Source organism: Schistocerca nitens, chromosome 5 (assembly GCF_023898315.1).
Source record: "Schistocerca nitens isolate TAMUIC-IGC-003100 chromosome 5, iqSchNite1.1, whole genome shotgun sequence".
Classification (NCBI taxonomy): Eukaryota; Metazoa; Arthropoda; class Insecta; order Orthoptera; family Acrididae; genus Schistocerca; species Schistocerca nitens.
In genome coordinates this window covers 275,284,461-275,301,292 of record NC_064618.1, presented here as the reverse complement: position 1 = coordinate 275,301,292, position 16,832 = coordinate 275,284,461, and positions in this window count along the sequence as shown.

Sequence of the window (16,832 nt, the reverse complement as noted above, 5' to 3'; positions counted from 1 at the left end):
TTTGATGGTTTGAATTTTACAGGTTGTGGTGAAGTGTATTAGGAGCCTATCGCGGAAGACTGGATTGTGTGATAATTGTTCCGAATAGTGCCATGCAGGATGCACAGTTCATGAAGGACATGGTGAATTTTATTCTGATTTATGCTAGTGTGTACATGACTGTGGGTCGCGTACTCTTACCAGGCGATGCGGCTAAGAGTACGAACGAGCAGAGGCATGCATAAGCTGGCATTTAGTGTTTGTTTTAAAAGTTAGTCAGCTGTAACTCGCATGTGTTGTTCCTAAATAAAGCAGCAATAATTTTTTGTAAGAAAAATTTGTTAACCTTCTCATCTACCATACATGAGCAGTTAAATACTAAGTGCGTACTCTTTCTCGACTTTCCCCTACTTATACATAAGGTATTCCATAAATGAACTAAAGATAGCTCTAAGATACTTTTAAGACAAAGGTTTTCGGTAGATTTTACTGCCAACAAAGGACTTGATGTGGTGAACATCCTCAGCTGACTAACGTGTTCGTAATGTAATAATCTCCTGCAGTGCTAATGACACTTTATTTATTAACCGTACGACCGGTTTCAGAGCATTACTACACCATCCTGAGGTGCTAACAACTAGCTAAAAACAATTATACATGCATGGTGGTCGGGCCAGTCAGTACGGAAAGTAAACCTTACATCTCCGACATGTAAGGGAGATAGGAGCAGCAAGTGGACAACGTCACTGGTGAATTAATTCTTATCACCTCAGGATGGAATTCTCTGAAACAGGTCGAACAGTTCATTAAGAAAATCCCATTACAACTTAAGCCGATTCTTACCTTATGAATACGTTTTAGTTGATGTAAGACAATCCCTGAGGTAGGATGTACTCCGATTAGGAACCCTTCCACTCCCGGCAGATTGGCTTTAGTCTGAAAAAAAAAAAAAAAAACTACTAAGAGCTCTAATTGTTGTGGTCCAAAGTAACCCCTTCCACCCAAGCATCACACGCAGATTCACAATAGCAAATACACATACACACACTAGGCTCTCTCTCTCTTGCTTGCGTTGACGCAGAAATAACTTAAAGGCAGTTCCAGTCTCGTGGTTCTGAAAAACGTTGTTTGTCTACAATGTAAATATCGGCACTGGAAACTCTCTCCAAAACATTCACATTTGGGAAATCATGTCCGTATTCCAGTTTTCTCTGACATAGTTGATGGATAGAGACCCCAAGCAACCTGCCTAGTCCAAAACGAAATGAAGTGACTAGCGGAAGACGCGGTTGTACGCCACTGTGCGAGATGCGGGACAGTACCAGCAGCCAGCAGGGAGTCCTCCATGCGATGCGGCGAGTAAGACGTGGCACCTGGTCTCCCTTGGCGGTGCCATTCCAGGTTGCGCAGTCTTCTCCAAAAATTACGGAATAGTTCAGCAAGTAGGTCCTAGCTTGCAAGAAATAAAAAGATGGATGCTGTTACGCTCTTCAGTCTGAACGCTGGTCTCATGCTACCCTATCCTGTGCTAGCCTCTTTCTTTCCGAATAACTACAGCAACCGAGTCTGTTTCAACCAGCTTACTAGGCCTATATTCATCTGTTGGTCTCCCTCTACAATATTTACCAAACAACTTTCTGCAACGCTAAATTTAAGATTCCTTCAAGTGTAAAAATTTATCATATCGACCTATCCCTTCATTTATTGAACTTATGTCTCAAATTTATTTTATCCTAGTTCTCTTCAGTACGTTCCTGTTAGTTACGTTACCTACCTATCTAATTTTCAGCATTATTCTGAAGTAAGACGTTTCAAAATCTTCTATTCTGTTTTTGTCTGAACTGCTTATCATACATGATTCACTTCCGCACAAGGCCACACTCCAAACAAATACCTTCAGAAATGAATTCCTAACACTTAAAATTATGTTAGATGTTAGCAGTTTCCTTTTTTTCAGAAACGCATGTTTTTCTGTAGCAAGTATGCCTTTAACATCATGTCTACTTTGACCGCCGTCAGTTATTTTGCAACCCAAACAGCAAGATTCATCTACTAGTTTTAATGCCAGATTTACTCGTTTAATTCCCTCTGCATCATCTGATCTATTCGACTACATTCCATTACCTTTTCTCTTTTGTTGGTGTTCATCTTATATCTTCCTTTGAAGAAACTGCCCTTTCCGTTCAACTCCTCCTGGAAGTTCTTTGCTGTCTCTGACATAATGACTGTCACCGGCAAACATTAACGTTTTTATTTCGTCACCCTGAACTTTGATACCTTCTTCAAAGTTTTCTTTGGCTCCCTTACTGCTTGCTCAGTCTACAAACCGAATATAATCGCGGATAGGCTACAACCCTGTCCCACTTTCTCAAACACTGCCTCTCTTTCATGCCCTTCTTTTCTTATAACTGCCTTATGGATTCTATACAAGTTGTAAATAACCTTTCTCTCCTTTTATTTTAGCCCTGCTGCCGCCAGAAATTTAAAGATTATTTTTTCTCTAAGTCTACAATCCCTATAAACGTAGGTTTCTTCTTCGTTGACCTAGCTTCTAGGAGAAGTTGTAAGATCAGTATTGTCCCGTATGTTCCTACATTTATTCGAAACCCAAATTGATATTCCCTGAGATCGGATTCTAGCAGTTTTTCCATTCTTCCGTAAATAATTCATGTCAGTATTCTGCAACCATGATTTATTCAGCTGACACTTTCGTAATATTCATACTTGCCAGCGCCTACTTTCTGTAGAATTGTAATTATTATTCTATTCTCGAAGTCTGAAGATACTTCACCCGTCTCATACATCTTGCACACCGTGTGGAATAGTTTTGTAGTGACTGGCTCTCCTAAGGATCTAAATATTTCTGAGGGAACGTCGTCGTATCGTATCTCCCATCATCATCTACCTCTTCCCTTTGCATAATACTGCCTTCCAGTTCATTCCCTTTGCATAGCCCACCTAAAGACAGTAATTTTTTCCTCCGTGTACAAACTCTAGGGGTTGATCGATGGGAGGATACGGAACAAGAAAAGTCTAATGAACTTATGTCCGGAAATGCATGGTTTCCATGGTAGAGAGCATTTATTGAATCATTCTTTTTTACAGAGTCAGCAGTCTAATACGCTAGAGGGCGGTACTATTACAGTAATTGGTAAAGTTGTTTCCGATTCACTTCTCTTTGTGATTCACCTTGCAGTGGGTGTGAGACAACGTTGTACACAATGGTTCCGCATTCGGAAATGGTTCAAATGACACTGAGCACTATGGGACTTAACGTCTGAGGTCATCAGTCCCCTAGAACTTAGAACTACTTAAACCTAACTAACCTAAGGACATCACACACATCCATACCCGAGGCAGGATTCGAACCTACGAGCGTAGCGGTAGCGCGGTTCCAGACTGTAGCGCCTAGAACCGCTAGGCCACCCCGGCCGGCTCCGTATTCGAATCGCGAGCTTTCCGACATGGTGTTTACTTCCTGAAAGGCAAATGGCAATGGGCGGCGAGCAGCAACGTTGTATCAGTAGACCTGTTCCCGCCGACAACAACCACAGCATTCAATGTTCGCAACAGTGTTTCGGTGTTTTTCTGAGACAGAGTCTTTTCAAGGAACATGAAATCAAGGAGGAAGTATCCGAAATGTTCGGACGCCAGATTTGGAGGAAAATGTGATTACCGCTGTGGAAGGCGACCGCTGTGTCAGTACCAGACAGTTGCCCCCCCCCCCCCCAGTACAGAGTAAGCCAGACGACCATATGGAACATTCTCCTTGACAACTGTTACTATCCTTATCGCTTACAGCGTGTGCAGGGCTGACTAGCAACAGGCTTTCCACACCGGAAACAGTGTTGTCGATGGTTTCTTCTCCAGGGAACCAGGATTCCGGAATTCGTGTCATCCCCCCTATTAACAAATGTGGCCACCTTTACGCGGAGTGGTATCTTGAACTTTCATAACAGTCATCTCTGAGATAATATGCAGAACCCCCATTGGTGCAGCTGGTTGTGTGGGCCGGAAAATTTTGTGATAGTATTTTGGGGACAGTCATTCTTCCACGTCTAACGGACCGGAACTATCGGCGTTTCTTGAGGGTGACGTTGCCTTCCCTGTTGGAAGAAGTGCCGTTGATGATTGTGTGGCTGCTACATAATGGGGCTCCAACCCAATTTCCCGTTAATATCCGTACGCTTCTCACTTGTGTCTTCCCTGGTCGATGGATCGGACGAAGGAGTCAAGTTGCATGGCCTGCCGTTCAACGGATCTCAATGCGTGCGATTTCTGGTTGTGGGATCATCTCAAAAGTATCGGGTATGTAGAGCCCATTCCACATGTGGAGACACTGGATCAGCGTATTCACGCTGCCTCGACACTGTTCGGATGCAGCCTGACCGATGTGAACATGTGAGACAGAACATGCTCTGGCGCGTACACGCATGAGTTGAGGCACGTGGAAACTATTTTCAACATACACGGTACCCGTGGCTGCATGGTACGACGCGTATTAGACTGCAATCTCTGTAACAATGTATGACTGAATAAATTTTCTCGAGCGTGGAGTGGGTACTGATGACCGCGCAGTTGAGCGCCCCACAAACCAACCATTATCATTACCTGGCGTGTAAATCATGCATTAATGGACATAAGGTCATTAGAACCTATCCTCTCATGGATCAATCAAAATGTTCAAATGTTTGTGAATCCCTAAGGGACCAAACCGCGGAGGTCATCGGTCCCTAAACTTACACACTACTTAAACTAACTTATGCTAAGAACAACACACACACCCATGCCCGAGGGAGGACTCGATCCTCCGGCGGGAGGATCCGAGCAATCCGTGATATGGTGCCTCAAACCGCACGGTCACTCCGAGCGGCCATGGAACAATCCCTAGAGTTTGTACACGGTGGAAAAAGTCACCCAGTATATTCCTTCCACCTTTTTTCTCTTCTTTGCTTATTACGGAGCACTTGATAATCATACAGCTCCAAATGTCTCTTTAATTTTCCTATAGGCTGTATCTATCTCTCTCCTGGTTATCAAGTTTGTGAGTGCTATACTTAAAAACTAAAGTATGTACAGATAGTAAAAAGCCATTATCTGTGACATTTAACAGAAAGAAAATAAAAAAAAATCCTCATGAATCTGTAACTTCAGTGAAACATGCCTGGGTAGGAAAGAAGAAAAATTGTTTGCTATTAAATAAAGTCTTGATCATGATTTATTTATGAAGGTGACCGGTTTCGACCACTGCTGTGGTCATCTTCAGACCATTGAGTAGGAACCTCTTTCTGTTGGAGAATCACTAGTAGTGATTCTCCAACAGAAAGAGGTTCCTACTCAATGGTCTGAAGATGACCACAGCAGTGGTCGAGACCGGTCACCTTCATAAATAAATCGTGATCAAGATTGTCTTTAATAGTAAATATTTGTAACACATTGATCCTGCCACTCCCATAATGTATTCAAAAGTAAGAAAAATTGTGTTTGCTCAAAGCGTAACCTGTTCGAAAAACAACTTTATTTGAAAGCAAACACGGACATAAAAATGAACTTCAACGTTAAGAAAACGGTTGGCACATGTTAAGAAATTTGTTAGCACTGGTATTAATTCTGTTTCAGCAGATGCGACGAACCTATGTGGCTAACATACTCCGCTTGCTGCATTTATTGTTTTGAAGTAGCATTATATTCCAGTTGATTATAAATTAGTTTTCGGGAAATTTCTTGTTTTGTTTTAATGTATGGGCCAGTGAAAAGTATTGCAGAGCCCCAACAAAAGTGTTTTCCGTCTCTTTTGGTGATTATTTATTCATTCATTGCTAGTACTCCCGTTTTGTTAGTCACTTAAAGCGCCGTGTTGCTCTGTAATATCGTATCATTTACGTAAGTTTAGGTGACATTGTGTTCTTACGATTCTCACTTTCCTACCAGTTCGTGATTGATTCAGTATACACAGAGATCATACTGCCTCTATCGTTTCCCCCAAGTTGCTGTATCCTTCCTCGTAAATAGCCGTTAGCGATTACGTTTGGAGCTAATACCGTGAGTATTTGATCACTGCATTTGGGCAGTCGTCCGTGTTCGTACAGCAAAGGGTCTAGCAAAGGTGTGATTCATACTGGAGACCTCTGCGTGGTAATCTGAGTAGCATGGCATGAGTTACGTGTCAACCGTGATGGATGACGTCGCAGAACCAGCCAGCGGAGGGTGGAAGGGATCTCGTTTGGGCGCAATCACACACTCTCCAGGACGTCACGCCACGTCACTGCCAGGGCTGTGGTTGGGCCCTGCGGTTACGACGACGCTGCAGGGTGCCTTCTGTCGATATTGACCGGGGCCTGCCCTGATTATTGTGCCGGCTACTGAGACTCTGCGGTCCGAGGCTAATTACAGGGGTAGACAGTCAGTCGCGCCGATGAGTCGTCACCTTTTAATTAGCTCACAGCCAACAGCGATGTCAAATCCCAGACAGTCAGTCAATAGCAATGAATCAGAAAATTTCACGCTGTCAATCCCAAAATCAGACAGACGAGTTTTCTCTGTTTAGTTATCAGTAGTTGAAAGCACTAACATAGACGTTAGTTCTATTTATCGGCTATTTACAAAAAGCGAGTTAGAGATTTTCTTTGTTCTTAACAACTTGCCTAGTCGATAAACAACAGCATGTACAAATTTTACAAAGTGCATAACGCTGTACTGTCTGTGATAGCGATATTTATTCTGATACCGGTTTCGGTCCTAAACGATCATCAAGGGACAGAAAAATTATCAGCAATATTTTACATGAACCTAAACCGACAGCACAATAAATGCCGGCCGTTGTGGCCGAGTCGTTCTAGGCGCTTCAGTCCGGAACCGCGCTGCTGCTACGGTCGCAGGTTCGAACCTTGCATCGGGCATGGATGTGTGTGAAGTCCTTAGGTTGGTTAGGTTTAAGTAGTTCTAAGACTCAGATGTTAAGTCCAATAGTGCTCAGAGCCACTTGAACCATTTGAACCATTTGCACAATAAATAACATTATCACAGACAGCACGGTGTTATGCATTTTGTAAAAAAAAAAAAAAAAAAATTGTTGGTATCGCAGTGAAAGTTCAGAAAAATGTGTATATCCTCATCACGATGCAAGAGCGAGTGTGGTTTGGGTGCGACATGTAATACTGACCTGCTTGTGAGTCCTGCTTCTGCATGTTAAATAAAGAGTCGCTATTTAATTATACGAGGGCCATTTGAAAAGTTCGATCCACTGTAAGACAGAACTGAACAACATAATTTATTTTACGAAATACTTTTACAGGCCCACAATACAATCTCCGTTCTTGCTTATGACAGTTTGGCAACTTCTTTGTTAGGTAATGGGCACCTTCATTGTCGATCTGTCTGATTACTCGGGTGACCTCACCGGAAGCTTCATCAGCTGTATCGAAACGTGTTCCATGGAGTTGCTCCTTCATCTTGAGAAACAAATCGATGTGTCATGGGCTCATATAGGCCTGTATGGTTGGCGGGGAATAATCTCCAGTCTATGTTCGAACGTTTCTCTTACTGGTCTTGCATTATTGTGTAAAATGAGAACACCTTTTGCAAGCATGTAAGGCGTTCTGTGACGAATTTCCAGGTCCAAAAAAAAAAAAAAAAATTGCAGAGACGGCTTGTAGTGTGTTGCAGAAGTTCCTTGGGGCACTCCAATTGTAGCTGTGACTCCGATCATGTCATACGCAAGGAACGTCATCAGTTTTCCTCTTGATTGTTGGCGGCGGGATTTTCTCGGGCAGGAATAGTCAGAATTTTTCTTTTGTGCCGAGTGACACTTCAGGTCTATTTCAAAAACTCGTATCCAGTTTTCATCAAGTGAAACAATCCTTTTCAGAAACTGCTCTCCTGTTCGATAATGCTACAGCAACTCATCTGCGATTCTTTTGCGACCTGCTTTCAGCGCTTCTCTCAGATCATGTGGAACCCATCTGGCAGCAACTTTTATCATCTTTAACATTTCGCTTATGTTTTTATAAACTTTAGTGACAGACATTCTGGCCTCATAAGCAATTTCCTCGCTTGTTTTTCTTCGATCCTCTCTAAGAGTGTCATTACCAATAACTTGAGTGATGTCGTCTGCTGCAGTTGATGGCCTTCCACTTCTTCGGTTCTCTTCAGTCCTTGCTCCACCTTCGCGGAAACGAGCAGACCACCCTGATACTGTACTACGATCCGCTACACTATTCCCACATATCTCTGTCAAAGCGTTGAATATTACCCTTGGGTTCTTCCCATGTAGGGATTCGATATGTAGGGACGCTGGTCACTTCATGTAGCACGATCTAACTCGGTTTCAGTTTCCGTTTTAAAACTGAATTACTCGCGACACAGCCAAACGAACCTGCAAATAAATATAGGACCGTCACGCCTAATGTCTCGCTCACAACCGATATGAATTTCAAATTGATCACGCCTACATATCGGTCGCCCACACGCAATGTGCAGGACTTTTGAAATGACCCTCGTGGAACAAGAGTAAACTACAGAAGGATATATTTCGGATTCGAGCAGAGCGTTTCAGTAACTTCTGAAACGGAATTCTGTCTTCCGAAACTGTTTCACTGCGGAAAGTCGTGACACGTTTCCTCGTTACAGTTATCGGATTAATACCGAAATAGCAGGTATGGTTCTATACAGATTTGTTGAAACAAACTCCTTCCCTTTTAGCAGCAGTTTATTCCATCACTTTGGACCAACGTAAGGTACGAAGCGAATGCTAAAAGGTGCAGAACAGTTTCATTTTCAAGAAGGATTGTCGGACAAGTGCACGTAATTATAGTCCTGAGAAGTTGACGTCAGCCTTGTGTAGGACTGAGTCGGTAGTTTGAAGAAGGCAGAAAATCCAAAACCTCTTTTGTAGGGAAATTCAAAAGAGTTACTCCATTTTTTAATTTTTTTAAGCAAACATTTGTATGAGATACTGTGCAAAAAAATGGTTCAAATGGCTCTGAGCACTATGGGACTCAACTGCTGTGGTCATAAGTCCCCTAGAACTTAGGACTACTTAAACCTAACTAACCTAAGGACAGCACACAACACCCAGCCATCACGAGGCAGAGAAAATCCCTGACCCCGCCGGGAATCGAACCCGGGAACCCGGGCGTGGGAAGCGAGAACGCTACCGCACGACCACGAGATGCGGGCGATACTTTGCATTTACCTCATATCTCAATACCTTGGAAAGATGAATTGGATTTTCCCTGAAGGACGCATCGCAATAATAAAAACCAAGAATGTGTTTCCTTTTTCAAACGGATCAATTAAGTATCAATCCTTCTCGTTAAAACATCAGAAATAATTATATTTTCACAAAACTTACGCAGTAGAACATTTACAGAAAATGTCTGTACTACTCACAGGTCTTAAAGAAATTGTCTATGAAATTTACCCTGAAAATCATTATTGTCCATTTTTATCAAAGAAATGGTTCAAATGGCTCTGAGCACTATGGGACTTAACATCTATGGTCATCAGTCCCCTAGAACTTAGAACTACTTAAACCTAACTAACCTAAGGACATCACACACATCCATGCCCGAGGCAGGATTCGAACCTGCGACCGTAGCAGTCGCGCGGCTCCGGACTGAGCGCCTAGAACCGCTAGACCACCGCGGCCGGCCCATTTTTATCGTCCTCTACAGTAGCTGTTGCTGGTCCCATCAGCTTCTCTTCGTAAAATGATCTCTACTCATATGGAATGAATCTAACTATCTCGCGTACATCCTTGCTCTTCTTGTCTTGTACTGGAATTTTCCCTTTGTACGCCACTTCTGTTGGATTCTGATGCACTCTCGCTCTTTTGGAACAAGAAAGTGTTTTTCACCACACCACCAATGAACTAAGATGTGGTTAAAGAACCCGTAGGTGAGAAGTATTCTGACTGCCTCTATATGGAAATCGAAAATGAGGACATTTCCAGAGACTTCGTTGTTCTGGCTGTTGCCAAGATAACATGCTTTTAAGACACCTAGAATATTTCCTATATGAATGACTATCATTCATCTACCATTAACGAAGAATATCTAAACTCGGATGTCAGACAGTAAACCCGAAACAACACTTCGACGCACTGAAAACACGAAGTTCTAAAAATGTAGACAGCAGATACGAACACTGGCCTTCAGAGCAACCACAGCATTGAGGGTGTACAAACTCGAAAGATGAATATGCTCCCTTCTTCAACATAAAGAATATTTCAAGACTGATTATGCCGGCACAAGAGTGGTTTTCGTTCTCTTTTCATACTACGAAATATACGAGGGCTATTCCGAAAGTAAGATCCGATAGGTCGCGAAATGGAAACCACGGTAAAAATCAAAAATGTTTTATTTGCAACAGTTAGATACACCTTGCAGCTACTTATCTCCATAGTCGCCGACCCGACTTAGACGTGTATCGTACCGTTGTACCAACTTTCCCATACCCTCGCTATGGAAGGCAGCCGCCAGTGCTCTCCGCCAATTCTCTACGCTGGCCTACGGCTCGTTGTCTTGTGCCGAAATGTTGTCTTCATAACCAGCGGTTCATGTGACCTGAGCTGAAACTCAGAGGGAGACAATTACGGGCTGTAGTGTGGGTAATCTCACATTTCCATTTGAAAACGATGCAGGAGCATCTTCATTGCCCCTGCAGAATGCGGCTGAGAATTGTCTTGAAGACGAAACAGCACGACAGTTATGTAATGTTAGCTGCATAGCTTCAGGGGAAATTTTTCACCAGGCCCCCGTACTTGGCGGCAGACACTATTTTCTAGACATCTTTACGCACTCACTGCGAGCTCAGAAATGAGAAGAGCGACGTGATGCTAACTGGGGTTATACTAGAGACACTACCCAACACATCTGTGCAAAGCTTTATCGGATTTTCATAGTCGTTTCCATTTCGTGACCGATCGGACCTTACTTTCGGAATAGCCCTCGTACATCGGCATGCCATGATACGTTAGATGAAAAAAACAGAAATCGATTTTTGATGCTTGTTCCCTTTTTCAAATTACCAATTCTGTTATGGAACACGTTTTATAATCGCGTATAATGAACGTTTTGTCCAACATAAATACCCTGTCTTTTAAATGTAAATGTCTCATGACTAGGTCCTCCCGTCGGGTAGACCATTCGCGGGGTGCAAGTGATTCAATTTGACGTCACTTCGGCGACTTGTGCGTTGACGGGGATGAATTGATGATGATTAGGACAACACAACACCCAGTACCTGAGCGGAGAAAGTCTCCGACCCAGCCGGGAATCGAATCCGTGCACTTAGGCTTGACATTCTGTCGCCCTGACCACATTTTTTTTTCTTTTTTTTTTCATTTTGTTCGGTACTGTTCGTTGCGTTTGGTCTGGGCGGACGTAACAAACCATCCGTTCAAGTTGATCGTTGATTCCTTTACTCAGTTTTTTATTATTACAGAGGGCGATCGGCCCTCTGACCGAACACGCTGAACTACCGTGCCGGCACTACTCAGCTACCGGGGGTGGACAGCGTGTCTGGTAATAATACAGAGTTTCCACGAGCAGAAGACTTATGATAGCTCACTAAGCTCGTGAATGACGCTAGTTTGCGTGACGTCTCGAAGTTATGAACTATAGGTCCGAAAAACTTTTAAGGATGTTGAAGGGTAGGTTGCGCTGAGAAATTCAATAGTTGCGTCGTTTCCGAGTTAATCAGCATTTAAGATAGCGAATCAGACTGTTGCACGCTCAAATCCAAGTGGCCCTTCAGAGACGGTGTCGCCAAACGTGTTCTTCGCTTGGTTTCCTATAACCGAACAAGAGAGTGATACAAAATTTGGAAATGGGACGGCAGTAACGATAGAACCCTAGGTTATGACTTGTATTGTGGTATTGATAGCAACGATGCCACGGCATAGGTACAAACGGGATAACGTTCTGAAAGGTTGTAAGGATACTGTAGTGTAGATGGTGCTCAGAAAAACGCGATAAGGAGCACCGTTCCTGAGGCAATTAGTACTCAGCCAATCAGACCTCACGCGCCTAAATTCAAGTGGCCCACCAGATACAATTAGTGTCAGTTGTCATAGCGTAGATGACAGCACACAAGACTGCTCAGCCTTTGGCTCGAGTTCGATCCTTACTACAGCCCATTTCGAAGTTTGGTATCCCTCTCTCGTTCGATTACAGGAAACCAAATGAAGAACGCCTATGATGACATCGTCTCCGAAGGGTCGCTTGAATTTACGTTTGAAACGGTCTGATTCGCTAACTTAAATGGTAATTAACTCGGCAACGGTGCAGCCTATCAACTTTCTTTTCTTAATAATTATTTCTCAGCACAACCTACCCTGCAACACCCTTAAAAACTTTTCAGACTATTTCTGGCCAACCTCTAAATACCACGCTACTACAGCACGTCTACTCGCCATCACCAAGTAGCTACCACAATAAACTAGAATCAACTCTGTACCAAATCACCTACATATATATCTCAATAAATGATTTGAACTTTTCTAACTCGGCTGTTTTTGACAAGTTCTCGCTTTATGCCACCTTGCACGGCGACCAAGGTACTGTTCAGTTATCCTGTTACAAAACGATGGTTGGTTGGTTGGCTGATTTGGGGAGGGACCAAACAGCGAGGTCGTCGTCCTAACGGATTAGGGAAGGAAAGCGGCCGTATCCTTTCAAAGGAACCAACCCGGCATTTGTCTGACGAGATTTTGGGAAATCATTGAAAACCTAAATGAAGTTGTCACTACCAGGCACCGACGACAGCGCCCTCTAGCAGGCGCTGTTGAGATCTACGAGCTCCGCTGCAGATTCTGCCTATTTGATCAAGAACAGACGGCTCGGATACTTCGCTTCAGCTTCGCTTTACTTACTACGGGTCCAAGGCATCGCACCTCAGTACAAAGTTATGTAACCATTTATTAACTTGTTTTTGCCTGTAGTAAACATCTAATATGTGACACACGCAGTACCGACGTGTTTTACCTTTTCCTGCTCCTACTCACTTCTTTCATTCGGCCAACCTTTCAGTTTGCAGGAGCAGACCCACGTGCCACCTTCCAGGCGGGACACAAAATGTAAGTAGGTACAGTGTACAAATGACTCTGAGCACTACGGGACTTAAAATCTGATGTCATCAGTCCCCTAGAACTTAGAACTACTTTAACCTAACCAACTTAAGGACATCACACACATCCATGCCCGAAGCAGGATTCGACCCTGCGACCGTAGCAGTCGCGAGGTATAGTGTATGTCACTGTAGTGAGCAGCAGAAAAATAAGTGAAACTGTGCAAAGGGATGTGTACCACTTCATTCCTGTGATCTCCGAGCATCACACAAGTTTGGTAATGAGCTACAAGGATCTGTGGAATGATTCGCACTGAGAATGTAGCGAGCTGTATCGAGCGGCACGGTTTGTTTCCCCACGGACAGAGATTCATTTTAGCTGTGTTTCACACTGGCGCCACTAGAGGGCTGAGGTGCGTGCTGGTGACTGCCACAAGTACCGCCGCGGCTAAGCTGGGTGCATGCTTGGACGGCGGGATAGTCAGATGGTGGACAGAGAGGAACGAGCCAGTTTTGGCAGAGCCCAGGGCAAGAACTGCCATAAGCTGATTGACAGCCGTAAGCCGTAAACCGGAACTCAAAACGATCAGCGTGGGGTTTGGTAGCTGCGTAGACACAAAAACCTGGTGGAGTAGCTGGAGTCTTCTCCCTTAAATTCCAGGGGAGATGGACAAGAGGACTTCTGCATGTTAAGAGGTGTGTTACTTGAATGCTTCAGCAGATGACGGTTGCACCCTTGTGATGTAGCTCTTCGATACAGTGCGCTGTGTTGTGTTCGAGTAGTGTGTTGGGTGTATTGGCTAGCCAGCAGCATTGTGCATGGAATTCGATGGTTGTCGTATGATAAGTTGCACCTGCTGATTGATGGCATGCTAGGCATCTGGATGTGTTCTCAGCCAGTGGCAACCATAATATGTGTTACATTATATCCCTGAGCGTAATTAATTGCATTATATAGAAGGTGATTTTCTCTGGACTACGCTGAGAGTGTAATTGATTTGTTGGCGCAGTTTGTACTGAGAAAATAACCTTGTTATTTGTTGTGTGTGAGTGATCAATTTGTACACGATATTCTACAGAAATTAAAACATATTTTGAAGTTTCCCCCCCTCAGCTATTTTTGACAAGTATTCATTTTATTACACACTGACGGAAAAAAATCGCAGCATCAAAAAATAATTAAAGCAGATTAATGAAATTTCTGGGATACATTTGTCTAGGGCACATATTTAAAGGCGGCCGCGGTGGCCGAGCGGTTCTAGGCGCTTCAGTCTAGAACCGCGCGACTGCTACGGTCGCAGGTTCGAATCCTGCCTCGGGCAAGGATCTGTGTGATGTCCTTAGGTTAGTTAGGTTTAAGTAGTTCTACTAGGGGACTGATGACCTCAGATGCTGAGTCCCATATTTTAATGATAAACATTGTAGGATCTTACCTTAATGTGAGCTTGAGATAAGCCATTGCAAATGTGAAATGCTGGTACAGAATGTTGAATGCAAGCATGCATTATGCATTTTGTCATACAGGTGCCGGATATCAGTTTGTGGGATGGATTTCAATGTCTGTTGGACTCGGTCGGTCAATACAGGGACGTTAGTGCCGTTTGGAGACAAATCTGGTGATACAGCATGCCAAGGCAACGCGTCCACACTCTGCAGAACATGTTGGGTTACAACAGCGGTATGGGTGCGTACGTTATCCCGTTTGAGAATACCGCTGAAATGTTGTTCATGAATGACAGCGCAACAGCCCGAGCGGTTCTAGGCGCTACAGTCGGGAACCGCACGACCGCTACGGTCGCAGGTTCGAATCCTGCCTCGGACATGGATGTGTGTGATGTCCTTAGGTTAGTTAGGTTTAAGTAGTTCTAAGTTCTAGGGGACTGATGACCTCAGAAGTTAAGTCCCATAGTGCTCAGAGCCATTTGAGCCACCAGACTGACTAACAACTTTGCGTTAAGGGTGCGTGGGGTAACCACGAGAGAGCTCCTGATGTCATACGAAATCTCCGACTACAACTCCATGTGTATATCAATTGAAGACATAGAGTCTGTACACGAGTCCGCACTTTTATTTTCACAAGTCCGTCTTGATCACATAGATTTCTTTACACTCTATGACCGGTTTCCCGCAGCTCGTGGTCGTCCGGTAGCGTTTTCGCTTCCCACGCCCGGGTTCCCGGATTCGATTCCCGGCGTGGTCAGGGATTTTCTCTGCCTCGTGATGACTGGGTGTTGTGTGCTGTCCTTAGGTTAGTTAGGTTTAAGTAGTTCTAAGTTCTAGGGGACTGATGACCACAGATGTTAAGTCCCATAGTGCTCAGAGCCATTTTTTTGACCGGTTTCGGCTTATCGCCATCTTCAGATCTGTTGTAAATATAAATAATGTGTAAGCAACCATGTTCAATTAATTAAGATTAAATCTATACAAGTCAGTGATGCATGAAATATAAAATATACAATATTTATAGCCATATATGGCAGTCATGCATACCGTTAAAATATTCTGCTATAAATCATCGTCAAGTTAAACATGTGCGTGCTAATACTCAGATTGCGTCAGTATTTATACAAAAACCTAATGCCAGCATAGGGCACTTTAGCCAGAGTACATAGTAAACCAGTGTCGTCAATATAAAGATTAAAATGCGGTATGCATTGTCTTTGGCTAAAAATCTTACCTCCTTGGCTAAACGAGCGTCTGTCATCAAAAACATATACTATATGTGACGCTGCCGTCACTGCCACAGAGTCCAGTTTTCATCAGAAACACAACAGACCTCCAACTTGGACTCGAATGATGTGTCGTTTGACACCACTGAAATCGCAAATAGCGGTGGTTTGGTCTCAGTGAAATGTACGCTATAGGGCGTCTGCCCCGGGGTTGTCCCTGTAACAGTTTGTTGCGTCACTGTGGTGCCAACTGCTGCAGTACAACGCACCAGATCCACGCGCCCAACACGATGGTCTTCCCTTTCGGTGGTCCCACGTAGCCGTCTAGAGCGTGGTCTTCTTCCAACCGTACATTTCTGTGACCACCGCTGCTAGCAATTATGTACAAAGGCCACATTCCTACCAAATCTTTCCGCAGTATCGCGGCAGGAACATCCAGCTTTTCGTAGACCTATTACAAGACCTCGTTCAAACTCAGTGAGGTGTTGGTAATGGCGTCTTCGTCACCTGAAAGGCATACTTGACTAAAATTCACCACATCCAATCTCAAACGGAACTAACACTCACGACCGTTGCACCTTGTGTTTAAAGAAAACCTGATTTGCATCCTCATCGTGACGCTACTAGGGCCACTCGAACGCGACTGACGCGAAAGCTGAATAGACATCATCTTTCAGATGTAGAAACACACCTACCAACTATCGTTTACATCGCACAACTCCATCCTGATGTTGCGATTGTTTTACCGTCTGTGTATCTTGCATAGCAGTGCAATTTCGGCCTCAATGGCCATTTTCAAGAGCAGTAGCTGACGACGTGTTGTGCAGTTATCTTATTATGAAACGGCGGGTATAGCAGATCAGAAAGAGAGCACATGACGTGCATGAAGCTGCCTGTTACTGCACGCAGTAAGTGTGGTGTCACCGCCAGACGCCACATTTGCTAGGTGGTAGCCTTTAAATCGGCCGCGGTCCGATAGTATACGTCGGACCCGCGTGTCGCCACTATCAGTGATTGCAGACCGAGCGCCGCCACACGGCAGGTCTAGTCTAGAGAGACTCCCTAGCACTCGCCCCAGTTGTACAGCCGACTTTGCTAGCGATGGTTCACTGTCTA